This window comes from Lissotriton helveticus, chromosome 3_2, assembly GCF_964261635.1.
Source record: "Lissotriton helveticus chromosome 3_2, aLisHel1.1, whole genome shotgun sequence".
Lineage (NCBI taxonomy): Eukaryota > Metazoa > Chordata > Amphibia > Caudata > Salamandridae > Lissotriton > Lissotriton helveticus.
In genome coordinates, this window is record NC_136062.1 from 332551317 (window position 1) to 332569918 (window position 18602).

The following is an 18602-nucleotide window of genomic DNA, read 5'->3' on the forward strand; positions in this document are numbered from 1 at the left end:
TTGAGTTGGAAGAACTGAATGGAAACATATACAAGAAAGTGAAAAACTTTCACACATACAATGAAAAGAAACAAAATAGAAAGTTTGAAGAGATTGAGTTGGGAGAGTTGGGAAAAGTTGGCATCTGTTTTAATAATTGGTGATGATATAAAATATCATCAAAGAGGGGATTGATGGAGCAAGGATTTGCATGTAATGCGACTTGCGACTTTCTTGTATTCAGTCCTCTTGACATAACGTTAATCTACTAACTGACATGTTTGTCTTATTAATATTGCACTTCACGACACGTTAGGTATCTAGAAGATGCTTGCTTATGTGTTTCTACTAACAATAATCCGCTTGCACTAAAATGGCCTCTGCTACGCAGGATGTTCTACTGCACATGCGTCTGTCATCCTCATGTGACATGACGTCTTTCTCGGCTTGGAGGAAAACTTTCGCTTCTGCGCACTAGAACTAAGATGGCTGCTCTGTGTTACAGCATGCATGAAGCTTGCACTGCAGCTTTCGCTAAGCTGTTCGTTTTGCCTAATCATTAACGCAATAGTTAAATTAAAGTAATGGGAATAGAATAGAGATAAGTGGTATACAGTACATTCATTTATTCTGTGTTCTAAAACTGTTTCTTTTCAAGTTTTTTCATGTAACGATAATCTTGGGCCTGGGAGGTGTTGTTACTCCATCTTGAAAACCCACACTGCGCATGTCAAACTCCAGAAGAAGTTGAAGTCATTTGACATTGAAACTATGTCAAGCTTACAGCACACTAGAAGATGCGCCTGGGAATCAAACCTCCTGACCCCAAGCGAAAGAAAATATTGTTAACATTGTATTTCTATAAGAACATCCATTGTTGGGTGGAATAAAGATGCATGGGAAAATTAAATTTGATTTACGGGAACGTTAATATAATATACAGAAGTAAAAGTTTAATTTTAGTATGTGATGATCTCTCCCCGTCTCTTGTCCAATCAAATTTGGGGATCCTTACACTTGCAACATTGGGGGGTGGTACACTGACCTGGGAAATAGTTTAACTAGGGTAGGCTTAGTTAGCTAATTTGTCAGACTTGTCCGAATAGCTGACCTGTCAATGACCCAACGCACTCAATAGGTGATCGAGAGCAGAGGTGCTGGCGGAGCACTCTGTCAGAAGATTCGATAACCCAATCGGGGTTCAGGAGCAAGGGTGCTGGCGGAGCACTGTGACAGAAGATTCGATAACCCAATCGGGGTTAGGCTGTTGGCTGCAGAGAGGGTTGTAGCCCTGGCATAGCAACTTTAACTGTGGGTGCTGGTCTTAGCCTGTAGTGGTCCTGTCCTGATCCAAATTCGGCTGCACCTGTCCTGATTTCAGGTCGGCACCTGCTGTCCCGCTGGCACTTGCACTTTGTGGTTCTATCTTCTAACTCACCAGTGGCCAGGGTTAGTTCTTCATACCATTCTAGGTAAATATTCTATGTAGGTATGTCATTGTACTGTTTCCTTCTCTCTTCCCACCCTAATGTCAAATGCGTAAAGATTGCTTTATAAAATCTTTGCATATTTTCATTCTAATCATTATTTTCCTGATTGAAAGATTTCTGATGTTTAATATTTGGATTAAGACATTTAAGAAATTTCCGAGTTTGTGGTTATTATACGAGTGCAAATGTTATTATTGTACCTAATATTCTAACTCCTTTGATCCCTTAGGACTTTAGGTACCGATGACAAGGATTGGTAAGTCAATGGTATAGGTCTTAAATGAAATGTATAAATCACTGATTAGAGTAAGTGCACAGGTTACCTGATTAAAACTCATCATATGTTGTTTTATGGGCCCAGGTGAGTATGGTAAAACCGAGTCGTGTGACGTGCGCACTCTATCACCACTGTCTCATATTGAGCACTGAACGTGGCCGTGCTATGTCCACATGTGTTAACACATCTACTGTGCACAGTCAATGCATTCATTATTTCAGCATGTTAAGGGCATGCACTCGCTGTAGTTTTTTAAATTGTGCACGGGGCAATATTGCACTGATTAGTTTCACATGGGGATGTTCAGTGCTTAATTTGTACTGGTGCTTTCCGGCACTAAGCACCGGCACTTCTTTCTCAGGGCCGGGTCTACATGGGGCCGGTGCTGTTAGGAGATTCGCCGAAGAACAGTGAACAAAAGAAAAACCCACGAGCTGGTTCAGGCTGTATGTACCCTGAAACTCGTGTTTTTAAGCATGTGAAACCAAGTGTACAATACAGCTGCCCATGTGTGAACTCGGCGATACTTACTCGCCCCAGAGGCACAAGGCAGTCACCTTGTCTTATGAGGATGGTGGGCGCTGAATTTAGTTTCACTTTCCTGAGGCCTGTTGAGTCCTCTGGCCTGGGGCGGGGTGCACACAGCACAAGAGACAAGAGAGGCTAGGTTGACTTGGAGTAAACATGTGATTCCCTCTCCCACCCCATGCTGGCCTGGTATGCTTTTGCGTTATAGAGCAGGGGCTGGAGGAGGGGCCCACAGTGTATTTGGCAGTTGGCGCACGTGGGTGAATTAACGGGTGCAGATTGATTTGTTTGCAACTCGGCATGGTCTGCATTGCTCTGTAATGACCACTACTTTGGAGCTGCAGACAGTGTGTCTTTGTGGATTGGAGCCAGGCTACAACCCCAGCCTGCACGTCATGATGGAATGGCTTGACTGACTGTCTAATGGGAGAGCTGGACATCTGCATTATTAGGTATGTGAAAACATCAGCTAATACATTACATCATTAATTCTGTAAAGTGTGGACAGCGTGTTGAGTTTAGTAAGGAGATGCCATCCGAAAATGGTCTAACACATGGGCAACTGCATTGTACACTTGCACTCACAGTGCTTAAAAACGAGTATCAGATTACATATATATCCTGAACCATCTCATGGGTTTTCGATAACCCAGGTTAGGATTAACTTCAAGGGATATGGGTGGGTTTCCCAGTTGACAGATGCCGAGCTCGCACGTGTCGCAAGCCCAGGTGTGGGTAACTTATACAGTTAATGCTGTTTATTTTCCCACTGCATTCTTGGAACTCGTAGTCCTGATTTTATAAAAGCACCAAGTGACGCTTAGCTGCATGTTGTGAGGGTGCCAGCTAGTCATTCCTTAATTTGCCAGCCAACAGCACTAAGCATGCAGGGAGTTGTCGTTCATATATTCCTTTTATTGGCACAGGCCTGCAAATCTCTGCATGCTCAGTGTAGTTGGCTTTAAAAGCAACACTGGATGAAAGTCAGTCTCATTAAATGGATATCTGAAGTTCTGTGCAGCAACGAAGGGGACTTTTGGTCCAGATGAGAAGAGGCTCCTACTACGTCATAGTAATGTAGAGTCAATGTGTAGGGCCAGGAAGAGGTTCTCCCAGTCTCCTCCCAGAATAAACATGAGCTTTGTTTATTTGACACCACAGTGGCGGCCGTAAACATGCACATGCACTCAACATGTTTTTGAAGAAGTAGGCACCTTTGGGCTACATAGTCACTTAGTATGTGTCTGGATCGCTCCAAACAGTAATTTTATATTAGGTATCAGCAACTTTCCAATATGGAGAATGTGGCGCGCCGACATTTAACTGTACTAGCCTAGGGCATCTGAGCTGAGATTTGAGCACCGGCACCTTTTCTTTTACAAATTAAGCACTGGGGATGTTACTGTTTGCTGCCCTTCCCCTACCTCTAAATCACGCCCTTAGGTAAAATAATATAGAACGTGGGTTTTTTTATGCACAGCTTTGAGGGAAGATGTTATATCTTTTTATTACTCGTGGTTGAACCAACCTTGAATTAATCTCACGTGTACCACTAACATGAATTCCTACATCTGTCTTGAAAAATTTGACTTTTGAAATACATTTCTTGCATAGCTCATGCTTCACTGTGACATTGTGTGTGTTTAATTACAGAATAATTCAAATGAAGTTCAGCAACTGCTGAATAACAGAGCCTGCTGACCAGATTAAATCTGTGCTAAAGAAAATCCACACAGAAGTCCCAGTATAGAAGTCAGATTTTCGCTATTTATTCCACCACATCATCTGCATATCAATGTTTCTGTTTGTAGTAGAAGCTTCGACCTGCAGTACACAGAATCAGCAACTCTGGTAATTAGCAAGGAAGCCCTTCCAGTAAACAGCTGTCACAGTTGTCCAGTAAAACATGAAAAGGTAAGCCTCAGCAATCACTGCTAATTCACGATGCAAAATGAAGAGAAATAAATAGCTGCTTTTGACTTCTGCAATTGGCTATGCATCTGTATATTGAAGTTGGTCTTCACCTTTTTGCTATTATTCAATCTTGTCTGTATAGACAGTGTCATGTTTACAGCCGTAATAGCGTTGTTAGAAAGAAGTAATAGGAGTGGGATTGCTGTTAATGCAATATCTAAGGATATTTCTAACAAGAAAAGGTTCACACAGAGGAGCAAGTCCATTGGGCCAAGACCTTGGGCAGGATAAGATGGGAAGAGGTTTGGTGTATGACTTTAATGCTGTATACTGCAGGACCCAGGAACACAGCATCATCTAAAGGTGGGCATGCCAGCCAGGGTACAGCTGTCCAACTCATCGCTGCAGCAAAGACGCTGACAGATATCCCCCCCCCCCCCAAAAAAAAGACTCCTGCCTACACAGTAGGAGTCCTGTCAAGTGGATAAATGCAGTGACAGAAGGACTGTCATTTTACAAACTATGAGTCCATCTACAGAAAAATGTACTAGTGCCCCCAAATGCTTTGAGTATTTTCCAAATGCATGGGTGATACTTTTCGATTTCTGACATAGAGTAGATGAACACAAAAGACACAGCAGAAATGGCATTGGAGAGGTCACCCTAAAAAGGAAGGCTCCTCTTGCAGCATTCCCACTATACATAGCGTCCACACAAAGGTATTTCCATTAGCGAAGCATGCAACGGCATAGCTATCAAGAAGGACATCTGAGACAAGCCAGTTCGAATAACCATCAATTTCCAGCAGCTGCCCTTGTTGGGACAACTGAGATTCCTCACTTGACTCTAGGGAATCTGGGTCCACGCCTCAAGTTTCCTGAAGCAAGTTGATTGTTTTTTGACCCCCACTTCAGCACACATGGAAATCACACATTTGCCCAAGGGTTAGTTTTGTAAAATGGATTGAGAGCCAGAGTGGTCCTGAGGTCACACTATGAGCACTCTTGTCTGCTCCAGTGCGGCCACCATCACGTTACCAGGCTGTAGAGGACTCACAGTGTTGGCAGCAATACTAATCCTGGTGGCAAGGGCAGGCATTTTACCTGCCAATGTCAACCAATAGTGCATCTTTGGCAAATAAAATGGACAATGTGGCTGCGAACATCACATTGCTGCACACAGATCACTGCAACCTGGCAGATAAGCTACATACTGCCAAACAAAGTCTAACTGATCTCCAACTGAAGACCTGTGAGCTGGAATCCTCGAAGCACACATTGGCAGAACTAGTGGACATCCACGAATGCCGAGATGAGGTGACTTTTCACCAAGGAACAATATAGGAGTGGTTGGCCTGCTGAAAGACACAGAGGGGTCAGATGCTGTCACTTACTTGGAACAGTGGCTGAGGAAGCTGCTAAATTACATAGGATTTTTTATATATATATTTTTTTACAATGGAGCGCACCCACACCATTCCTATGAGGGGACTGCGCCCTCGCTCCAGGCCCTGTTTTGGCAGCTCTACTACCATGAAAGGGATTCTATCCTGCACAAGACACAGAGACTCCACGAGATCATGGTTGAGAACATGCATGTTATGTTCTTATAAGGTTATATGGTTAAAGTACAGAAACTGAGAAACTCTATTCTAGCACTCAGACGTCGTCTCACAGACTTACTCACCCCTGTTTCCAGCATGTCTGAGGGTGGTATCAGTTGGCAAAATGCACTTTTCCAGTTCCCCGTAGGACACTTGGTACTGGTTTGAATCTACGGGATTAACCTCTGCGTTCCCAGTCTGCACGAGACACCACACTGTCCCATGGACAGATGGTACTTAGTCAATGTGGACACCGATCCCACTCGCAGCACCCCTCCTAGCCACAAAGCTTGCCCGACCTGGGACAAGTTATGAGAGAGAAAGGAGCCAAGCTTTACCCTTGGCTACCACATTATGCGAGTCTGCTCAATGTTCGGAGCCCGTAGACGTCTCAGCTAAATCTATCAGTGATGAAAGCTCCTCGACCTCCAGGCCCTCTAACTAGACTCGGCCAACCCACCTGCTGTAATGCCACAGACAGATGAGAATATTATTTGAGAAATGAGTTGTAACTCTCTAAATTCTGGCTACACTCTATTGCAGTTGATTGCTTAAATATGTGTTATCTCTGCTCCTCTTGATCACCATTTCCTGTACAGCTGTGCTGTTCTACTCTAACATAAGCAACGTCCTTCCACGATTTGCAACTACACATTCATCCTTAGTCATGAAGGCACCTCCCCCTTGTCTACCGAGACCTCCCCTACTTGTTCCACAGCTTGTTGATGTTCATCAATCTTTGTTTCTTGACTGTTTGGGCTGAAACACATTGTCCGTCGGCCTCAATGGTAGTCACAGTTATATGCTAATGGTTTGTTTTTCATTTTTCTTTTGCGACCTTCTGAGACCCAGTCCTCCACACCCCACCATTGCTCTAACCACCTTGCACAAGTCTACCCCTGCTGGCAGATAGACGCTGCTCCTCTGTTAGGCGCTCTTCTCTTGCACACATGACCCATTTTAACATGGTCACTTGGTACCTGCGAGGTATGCACGATCCCTCGTGTCACTACTATGTTTACTCATACATGAGACATCACTCCACAGACACTGCATAGTTGCAAGAGACGCACTTAACATTAGTGATGGGCGGCAAATTTCGTTCCTCTCGCGGAACTTGTGAAAATTCGCCATTTCCTCATGGAATGTAAAAATGTTGAAACTTCTGTGATCCGAGCGGAAATGGAATTCGGGGCAAGCATGAGGTAATTAAACCTCACTAGGAAGTGACCAGGAGGCTGCTTTCTCCTCATGAGTTTCTCGAGCGCCATCACTGTGTAGTTCTTGTGACCAGGAGGCTGCTTTCTCCTCATCTGCTGCTCTGATCGTCCTCTGACCCTTTATAAACAAAAGGCATGTGAACTTGCATTGAAGCCCCGTTTGCCCATGCCCCACACACACTATCGGTATGCACCATCTTCCTGCCATTTCCCCACTATGATGGACAGCTCACTCAAAGGACCTCGGCGCCATTCGGTGCGGTGGCAAACTTACACACATACATGGTCACTGGAGACAACTCTTTTGGCCCTTTACTCATCTGTAGTGTAGGGAAAGCACTATACATCTACTCACGAGGTAGCACTTCATGATTAGTCAGTAGAAAGCAGTCAAGTTGAGTAGAGCTATTGCACAAAACGGTGGCATCGTCTTTGATAAATAATATGCAGAGCGGTATTCATTCTGGCATGATGCTCCTGTCACAAAAATTAAACCTCAACAGGAAGCACTTACAGATATAAATAAAGCAGGTGCCCAAGTTGAAGCTCAAATTCCGTAATGCATTAAAAAGCCCCAAAAAATCAGGTGCTCGGCTGGGCAGGTGTGATTTCTCACCATATCTACCGTCGACAATTAGCTGTGATCCTTGATGGAGGTCTTTGTATCCATGAGTTTCTCGAGTGCCATCCCCGTGTAGTTCTTGTGACCAGGAGGCTACTTTCTCCTCATCTGCTGCTCTGATCAACCTCTGACCCTTTATAAACAAGAGGCATGTGAACTTGCATTGAAGCCCCGTTTGGCCATGCCCCACACACACTATAGGTATGCACCTTCTTCCCGACATTTCCCAACTATGATGCACAGCTCACTCAAAGGACCTCCGAGCCATTCAGCGTGGTGGCATACTTACACACATACATGGTTACTGGAGACATCTCTTCTGGCCCTTTACGCAGCTGTAGTGTAGGAAAAGCACTATACATCTACCCAACGGGGTAGTACTTCATGATTAGCCAGTAGAAAACACTCCGGTTGAGTAGAGGTATTACACAAAATGGTGGCATCTTCTTTGATAAATATTATGCAGGGCAGGATTCATTCTGGCACGATGGTTCTATCACAAAAATTAAACCTCAAGAGGAAGCACTTACAGATATAAATAAAGCAGGTGCCCGAGTTGAAGAGCTCAAATTCAGTAACGCATTAAAAAGATCAAAAAATGGTGACTCGGTCGAGGCTGGGCAGCTGTGCTTTCTCCACATATCTACCGTCGATAATTAGATGTGATCCTTGATGGAGTTCTTTGTATCCATGAGTTTCTCGAGCGCCATCCCCGTGTAGTTCTTGTGACCATGAGGCTGCTTTCTCCTCATCTGGTGCTCTGATCGGCCTCTGACCCTTTATGAACAAGAGGCATGTGTACTCGCATTGAATCCCCAGTGGCCATGCCTCCCACAAACTATCGGTATGCACAGTCTTCCCGTCATTTCCCCACTATGATGGACAGCTCACTCAAAGACCCTCGGTGCCATTCGGAGCGGTGGCAAACTTACACACATACATGGTCACTGGAGACAACTCTTCTGGCCATTTAAGCAGCTGTAGTGTAGGAAAAAAGCACTATTCATCTACCCAACGAGGTCGCACTTACTGATTAGCCAGTAGCTTAGCCTGCATAGATTACAACAACGGGCACAGCAAAATCTCTGCGAGCACGCAAAATTCCACGTGTTCGCTGAGATTTCGTGCCGTTTCGCAGAAGTTTGCGGAAGGCACTTCCGCAAATTCCGCTCCCCCCTACTTACCATGCTTTGAAGTCATTAAACTGGAAAGGCGATGGCGAGATCAGGTGTTTGCTACTGATTTCTCCTCCTCTGCCAGGGGAGAATTGCTAAGGGTTAAGCCCAGAAACCCATTTGTGGTAGAAGACATCGTTTTGGATGCAGACAGCTGTTATGTTGTTTTGAAGGGCCTGAGTGATAGCCAACAAATTCTTCCAAGCCCCCAAATCCAAACAACACACATTTCTGACACATTATCAGACACACTGTCCCATTGGAGTAGGCTATGTTCTTGATACTACCCTTGACCACTCCTTCCCCTGCTGCTTTGCACTCCTGCAACATCCAATTCCCAAGTGTTACATGACTGGCTTTAGCCGTGGCAGCTGGTGGATATTTTGTGTTTCCATATTCCTGGTCACTGTTCCCGCTAACGTGCGCGCGCGCACCTCTCCAGGCGTGACCGCGCACTCCGTGTGTCGAGCGCGCACACAGCCTGAACGTTGCAAGAGAGAGTCGCGCCGCTGCTTTAAAACAGCAAGCGGCGCGAAAAAACAGCCACTTTCTAATTGCGGCGTGCCGGAGTCGGGACGGAGTACAGGTAAGGCTTTCTTGGGGCATGGTGCTATGTGGCTGTTGGTAATGCGCTGGATGATTGTGGGTTTTTGTTTAAATGTTGATGTTAATCAGAGCCCCTTCACGGGCTCTGATTAGCATCAATACTTTAACAAAAGCCCACAATCTCCCCCGCACCGCACTTTACCAACACAACCGTAGAGCCACTTTAAAAACACAGCGTCTACATTCTGCAAGTACACACTGTGTTTTTAAACTGGCTCTACTGTTGTGTTAGTAATGCACGGCTGCGAGAGCAATTGTTGGCTTTTGTTTTAGTATTGATCTTAATCGGAGCCCACGAAGGGGCTCTGATTAACATCAAGACTTAAACAAAAGCCAACAATCATCCGGCGTCATACCTTTTAGAGAGCAGCATGTTACTGGGCTGCCCCATTCATAGCTTCCAAGGTTTCAAATTGCGTGTGACATTTTCATAATTTCAGTGTAATTAAAAGTGACATTTCAATGATTATGAGTGTCACTCGAGAGCAAAGTCACGCAATGAAGACAAGGGAAACATAAAATGACATCCATTTGAGCAACTAGAAACTCTATGAAGTCACTGAACTAAAGTACACTATCGTCAGGCAGCAGAAAACTGAGCGGTGCAGACAGCGTGACTGCGCAGTTCTCAGCCACAGTACACCAAAGGCAGAGGGCGCAGGCAACTCAGAATGATTGAAGCATTAAATGTATTTATTAATAGCAGCCACAGCAAGTCAGGTGAACTACTATATACCTACGCCACGGGTTCAGGCAGGTACTCTTGGTTGGGACCGCTATATAAATATAATACTGTACTGCTGACTTTCAAAGGGTCTCCTTCCATTAGAACTTGAGTATTAAATGTTCCACTGGTGGAAATGTAATACTTATATACCTTCCAAGTTTTCAAATTGCTCATGTGCAACATTTCTATGGTCTCCATGTCCTTATGAGTGATGCTGAATGGGCAAATGGGTGAATCTTAGGGTGACACTTTTTCACTAGTAACACCAAGCAGTGAAGTCAATGGAAAGAGATACATATCAGAAATTCCACCATCTTGAGCAATGAGAAGCTCTAAAAGGATTTTGAAACTGCTTCAAATCTCTTGAAAAGGAAGGTCACATGTGCCCAGGAGCTCCTCAAACTCTAGTAGCTCAGTGAAAAAGCAACCTAGGTCCATAAAGTCCTTTTTTTTTTTTAAAAAGCCAATGAACTTTCTATGCTGGGATTTGTATCATGCCCATTCTGTGGGATAGGAAAAAGAGAAAACTACAAGTCCCAGCTGGCAGAGTGTTTCGGGATAAAAAAGTTAGCCACAGAAAGGATTACAAGGCAATGTTTCTTCACATAAGGGCTGGACTGGCAATTTTTGTTAATTGCTTAAACTGCGTTCGTTCACAGGTCCTGGTTCCAGCACTTGCTGGTTCACCTAGCACTCAGACAAGGCGTGGAGCTGACTCTCGTTCTGCAAGGCCTGCTGTGCTATAGAGTGCTGTCTGGGTTTGCACTGTAAACAGGGGCTGAGCCTCTCTCTCTAAGGCTCAGGGCTGCTGCAAGTGTTCCGCTGTGTCAGTGAGCTCTCACTCTGCGCAGTGCTTTGAGCTCCCTTTTTGTGCAGGCAATGGAACCCTTTGTGGCTAAACTAGAGTTGAGAACCATCTTTGGGCATTCCTCTGTGGATGACAATCTATTGGATCCAGAAAAGGGGGTGGTGATGAACAGAGTGCCTGAATTAAGCAGACCACTCTTACCCAGTCCAAAGATCAGGGCTTGATCCATCACCGTTTTTTAGCTCATTGCACCATCCCAGCTCAGAACTTGGCTATATGCAAATTAGTCTGTTCCTGTCCCAGTGCATGATGGGAACAGGGCAAACCAAACTACCAAGCCAATTCTTATACTGGGAAGGAAACAAGCTTCCGGGGACCGGTTTCTGCCATTTCAGGCGTCTTCGGCCCGGCTTGCTTGAATCCTGATGGTGCAATGAGCAAGGGACTCACATCTGAGTATACCCTTCCACGCTTATGGTGGACAAAATGATTCAGAAAAGGGGGTGGTGATGAACAGAGTGCCTGAATTAAGCAGACCACTCTTACCCAGTCCAAAGATCAGGGCTTGATCCATCACCGTTTTTTAGCTCACTGCACCATCCCAGCTCAGAACTTGGCTATATGCAAATTAGTCTGTTCCTGTCCCAGTGCATGATGGGAACAGGGCAAACCAAACTACCAAGCCAATTCTTATACTGGGAAGGAAACAAGCCTCCGGGGACCGGTTTCTGCCATTTCAGGCGTCTTCGGCCCGGCTTGCTTGAATCCTGATGGTGCAATGAGCAAGGGACTCACATCTGAGTATACCCTTCCACGCTTATGGTGGACAAAATGATTCAGAAAAGGGGGTGGTGATGAACAGAGTGCCTGAATTAAGCAGACCACTCTTACCCAGTCCAAAGATCAGGGCTTGATCCATCACCGTTTTTTAGCTCACTGCACCATCCCAGCTCAGAACTTGGCTATATGCAAATTAGTCTGTTCCTGTCCCAGTGCATGATGGGAACAGGGCAAACCAAACTACCAAGCCAATTCTTATACTGGGAAGGAAACAAGCTTCCGGGGACCGGTTTCTGCCATTTCAGGCGTCTTCGGCCCGGCTTGCTTGAATCCTGATGGTGCAATGAGCAAGGGACTCACATCTGAGTATACCCTTCCACGCTTATGGTGGACAAAATGATTCAGAAAAGGGGGTGGTGATGAACAGAGTGCCTGAATTAAGCAGACCACTCTTACCCAGTCCAAAGATCAGGGCTTGATCCATCACCGTTTTTTAGCTCACTGCACCATCCCAGCTCAGAACTTGGCTATATGCAAATTAGTCTGTTCCTGTCCCAGTGCATGATGGGAACAGGGCAAACCAAACTACCAAGCCAATTCTTATACTGGGAAGGAAACAAGCTTCCGGGGACCGGTTTCTGCCATTTCAGGCGTCTTCGGCCCGGCTTGCTTGAATCCTGATGGTGCAATGAGCAAGGGACTCACATCTGAGTATACCCTTCCACGCTTATGGTGGACAAAATGATTCAGAAAAGGGGGTGGTGATGAACAGAGTGCCTGAATTAAGCAGACCACTCTTACCCAGTCCAAAGATCAGGGCTTGATCCATCACCGTTTTTTAGCTCACTGCACCATCCCAGCTCAGAACTTGGCTATATGCAAATTAGTCTGTTCCTGTCCCAGTGCATGATGGGAACAGGGCAAACCAAACTACCAAGCCAATTCTTATACTGGGAAGGAAACAAGCTTCCGGGGACCGGTTTCTGCCATTTCAGGCGTCTTCGGCCCGGCTTGCTTGAATCCTGATGGTGCAATGAGCAAGGGACTCACATCTGAGTATACCCTTCCACGCTTATGGTGGACAAAATGATTCAGAAAAGGGGGTGGTGATGAACAGAGTGCCTGAATTAAGCAGACCACTCTTACCCAGTCCAAAGATCAGGGCTTGATCCATCACCGTTTTTTAGCTCACTGCACCATCCCAGCTCAGAACTTGGCTATATGCAAATTAGTCTGTTCCTGTCCCAGTGCATGATGGGAACAGGGCAAACCAAACTACCAAGCCAATTCTTATACTGGGAAGGAAACAAGCTTCCGGGGACCGGTTTCTGCCATTTCAGGCGTCTTCGGCCCGGCTTGCTTGAATCCTGATGGTGCAATGAGCAAGGGACTCACATCTGAGTATACCCTTCCACGCTTATGGTGGACAAAATGATTCAGAAAAGGGGGTGGTGATGAACAGAGTGCCTGAATTAAGCAGACCACTCTTACCCAGTCCAAAGATCAGGGCTTGATCCATCACCGTTTTTTAGCTCACTGCACCATCCCAGCTCAGAACTTGGCTATATGCAAATTAGTCTGTTCCTGTCCCAGTGCATGATGGGAACAGGGCAAACCAAACTACCAAGCCAATTCTTATACTGGGAAGGAAACAAGCTTCCGGGGACCGGTTTCTGCCATTTCAGGCGTCTTCGGCCCGGCTTGCTTGAATCCTGATGGTGCAATGAGCAAGGGACTCACATCTGAGTATACCCTTCCACGCTTATGGTGGACAAAATGATTCAGAAAAGGGGGTGGTGATGAACAGAGTGCCTGAATTAAGCAGACCACTCTTACCCAGTCCAAAGATCAGGGCTTGATCCATCACCGTTTTTTAGCTCACTGCACCATCCCAGCTCAGAACTTGGCTATATGCAAATTAGTCTGTTCCTGTCCCAGTGCATGATGGGAACAGGGCAAACCAAACTACCAAGCCAATTCTTATACTGGGAAGGAAACAAGCTTCCGGGGACCGGTTTCTGCCATTTCAGGCGTCTTCGGCCCGGCTTGCTTGAATCCTGATGGTGCAATGAGCAAGGGACTCACATCTGAGTATACCCTTCCACGCTTATGGTGGACAAAATGATTCAGAAAAGGGGGTGGTGATGAACAGAGTGCCTGAATTAAGCAGAGCACTCTTACCCAGTCCAAAGATCAGGGCTTGATCCATCACCGTTTTTTAGCTCACTGCACCATCCCAGCTCAGAACTTGGCTATATGCAAATTAGTCTGTTCCTGTCCCAGTGCATGATGGGAACAGGGCAAACCAAACTACCAAGCCAATTCTTATACTGGGAAGGAAACAAGCTTCCGGGGACCGGTTTCTGCCATTTCAGGCGTCTTCGGCCCGGCTTGCTTGAATCCTGATGGTGCAATGAGCAAGGGACTCACATCTGAGTATACCCTTCCACGCTTATGGTGGACAAAATGATTCAGAAAAGGGGGTGGTGATGAACAGAGTGCCTGAATTAAGCAGACCACTCTTACCCAGTCCAAAGATCAGGGCTTGATCCATCACCGTTTTTTAGCTCACTGCACCATCCCAGCTCAGAACTTGGCTATATGCAAATTAGTCTGTTCCTGTCCCAGTGCATGATGGGAACAGGGCAAACCAAACTACCAAGCCAATTCTTATACTGGGAAGGAAACAAGCTTCCGGGGACCGGTTTCTGCCATTTCAGGCGTCTTCGGCCCGGCTTGCTTGAATCCTGATGGTGCAATGAGCAAGGGACTCACATCTGAGTATACCCTTCCACGCTTATGGTGGACAAAATGATTCAGAAAAGGGGATGGTGATGAACAGAGTGCCTGAATTAAGCAGACCACTCTTACCCAGTCCAAAGATCAGGGCTTGATCCATCACCGTTTTTTAGCTCACTGCACCATCCCAGCTCAGAACTTGGCTATATGCAAATTAGTCTGTTCCTGTCCCAGTGCATGATGGGAACAGGGCAAACCAAACTACCAAGCCAATTCTTATACTGGGAAGGAAACAAGCTTCCGGGGACCGGTTTCTGCCATTTCAGGCGTCTTCGGCCCGGCTTGCTTGAATCCTGATGGTGCAATGAGCAAGGGACTCACATCTGAGTATACCCTTCCACGCTTATGGTGGACAAAATGATTCAGAAAAGGGGGTGGTGATGAACAGAGTGCCTGAATTAAGCAGACCACTCTTACCCAGTCCAAAGATCAGGGCTTGATCCATCACCGTTTTTTAGCTCACTGCACCATCCCAGCTCAGAACTTGGCTATATGCAAATTAGTCTGTTCCTGTCCCAGTGCATGATGGGAACAGGGCAAACCAAACTACCAAGCCAATTCTTATACTGGGAAGGAAACAAGCTTCCGGGGACCGGTTTCTGCCATTTCAGGCGTCTTCGGCCCGGCTTGCTTGAATCCTGATGGTGCAATGAGCAAGGGACTCACATCTGAGTATACCCTTCCACGCTTATGGTGGACAAAATGATTCAGAAAAGGGGGTGGTGATGAACAGAGTGCCTGAATTAAGCAGACCACTCTTACCCAGTCCAAAGATCAGGGCTTGATCCATCACCGTTTTTTAGCTCACTGCACCATCCCAGCTCAGAACTTGGCTATATGCAAATTAGTCTGTTCCTGTCCCAGTGCATGATGGGAACAGGGCAAACCAAACTACCAAGCCAATTCTTATACTGGGAAGGAAACAAGCTTCCGGGGACCGGTTTCTGCCATTTCAGGCGTCTTCGGCCCGGCTTGCTTGAATCCTGATGGTGCAATGAGCAAGGGACTCACATCTGAGTATACCCTTCCACGCTTATGGTGGACAAAATGATTCAGAAAAGGGGGTGGTGATGAACAGAGTGCCTGAATTAAGCAGACCACTCTTACCCAGTCCAAAGATCAGGGCTTGATCCATCACCGTTTTTTAGCTCACTGCACCATCCCAGCTCAGAACTTGGCTATATGCAAATTAGTCTGTTCCTGTCCCCCTTTTCTGTATCGTAATCTATTGGATCCAGGCTTCCATGGACAGGCCTACTGTTCATAAGTTAGTTGAGGGTTCACATGGTCCCAATCACTGTGTCCTAGCACAATTTTGAGACTGTATTTGGGCTAGAGATTACAATGGCAAAGTCATATACATGGATTTTGAATTACATTGCTTATCAGCAAAATTACAGTGGGCTGCTACATGGCTCAGTGACCAACAACTTACTGAGATAGTTACCCTAGAAGGCATACTTCTTGAGGGCATGCTCTACCACTTATTACATACCAGGGCCACTGTAGCACAGGCTATTTATTCCCAGCTTGGTAAGGGTTGCACTGGGTTTCATGCCAAGGGTGCTCTGTAAGACACAAGTGAAAACATCTGCTTCGGAAATCTCTAAACAGGCCCCTTAAGGCAGGGATTAATAAATGGCCAAGATTGTCTTGACAAGGTCAAAGGCTGTGAGGATGTAAAAACAGGTTTGACACAGGATCCCTGCCTGTATTCATCTCACTAGTGACTGGGTATGTGCTCTACAAGGCGTATTTCTTAACACAGAGGGCATTAGTGGAAATGATGTGTAGAATCTGGGGTCTAAAGGCAACAAAGTCCAGACTCATGCTCTAATACATTTACTGTACATTATGAGAGATGGTAGAGGTTATAATATTTAAATGGTTTTATGGTGTTTGGACAAAATATTGAGCTGTAAATATCAGGAGGCAGAAATATCGGGGGAAAATATTGTGATACACAAATATCGTGAAGCAAAAACTATTGTTGTCCACGGGCTCTGATTAACATCAATACTTTAACAAAAGGCCACAATCTCCCCCGCACCGCGCTTTACTAACAAAACAGTAGAGCCAGTTAAAAAACACAGCGTGTACATTCTGCAAGTACACGCTGTGTTTTTAAACTGGCCCTACTGTTATGTTAGTAATGTGCGGCTGCAAGAGCAATTGTGGGCTTTTGTTAAAGTATTGATGTTAATCAGAGATGTTTCTCGTGTTTATCCAATTTGCAAACTGCCCTTAAGATCCTTATTGTGGCACTGTATGTGTGAAAATGCACCATCTTTTCACTTTTTATTTTAAGTAAATGTTTTGAGTGACAGTTGGCACTGCACGCGTGGTCTGGTTCCTGGCGCACATAGCCATGGTTGCAGCGCACAGAGACCCTCCACTGCCACACACAGAGGAAAAAAATTAGAGGGAACATTGTTCCTGGTATACTCTTTTTTTTCCACTCCACACAACCTGCATGTCCACATAAACAGGCTAGTTGGAAACTCGTCCTTGCTCCCCTCGTAGTTGCACTCAGACTATCTGGGTCATGCACACTTCGATCACAACCCTCGGACACTACGGCTCACATGGGTATTGGACCCTCACCCCATTCCAACTGGTGCCTACAACCTATGACAAGGGACCACCCCCTTCTGAGCCTCAAAAGGTCAGCCATTGCACAGTATTTTTTTAGCACAATGCTGATATGGCCCCAACGAAATTACGCGAATGGGAAGCCTTCAATGTGACAACAAGCAGACACTGCCTTTGCACACATTGGTCCATTCAGCAGTCGCTCAATAGGGAAATCTCTAGAATCGAGTGTACCATTTTAGACCATGAGAGTCAGACAACAAGTAACCCAAGCCATAAACATTAACTGGCAGTTGCACAACAACATCACCCCCTCGCAAGACCTCTGCAACTCACTCGCCGCGTTCTTCCACCGCAAGATCGCCGACATACACAACAGCTTCAACGCACAAACAACGCACCCTATCACCGAACCAATGCCCGCCACCACCCCCCTCTGAAACTGGACCCCGATCAGCACCGATGACACCACCCGCACGATGAACTCCATCCACTCCGGATCACCAAACGACCCGTGCCCACACCACGTCTTCAACATAGACGACGCCATCATCGCACCCCATCTCCGGAACATCATCAACTCCTCCTTCCACACCGCCACCTTCCCGGAAAGCTGGAAGCACGCCGAGCTGACAGCCCTCCTGAAGAAACCAACGGCGGACCCCACCGACCTCAAGAACTACCGTCCCATCTCGCTCCTTCCCTTTCCGGCCAAAGTCATCGAGAAGACCGTCAACAGACAGCTTGCCGCCTTCCTCGAGACAAACTGATCCCTCGACCCCTTGCAGTCCTGGTTCCGGGCCAACCACAGCACCGTGACCACCCTAATCGCAGCCACCGACGACATCAGAACCCTGATCGACAACGGGGAAACAGCGGCCCTCATCCTCCTGGACCTCTCTGCGGCGTTCAACACCGTCTGCCACCACACCCTAGTGAAGCGGCTCAGCAACATCGGGATCCGAGAGAAAGCACTGGAGTGGATCATCTCGTTCCTCGCCGGAAGAACCCAGAGAGTCCGCCTCCCCCCGTTCAGATCCGAGGCCACCGAAGTCATCTGCGGCGTACCACAAGGATCTTCCCTCAGCCCAACCCTCTTCAACGTCTTCATGAGCCCCCTCGCAGCCATCGCACGCCAACACAACCTCAACATCATCTCCTACGCCGACGACACCCAGCTGATCCTCTCCCTCACCAACGACCCCACCACCGCCAGAGCCAACCTACACGAAGGGATGAAAGATGTCGCCGACTGGATGAGGAACAGCCGCCTCAAACTGAACTCAGACAAAACGGAAGTCCTCATCCTGGGATCATCACCCTCCGCCTGGGACGACTCCTGGTGGCCCCCAGCCCTGGGCACCGCTCCCAAGCCAACAGACCACGCACGCAACCTGGGCTTCATCCTGGACTCCTCCCTGTCGATGACCAGACAAGTCAACGCCGTCTCATCTTCATGCTCCAACACCCTGCGCATGCTCC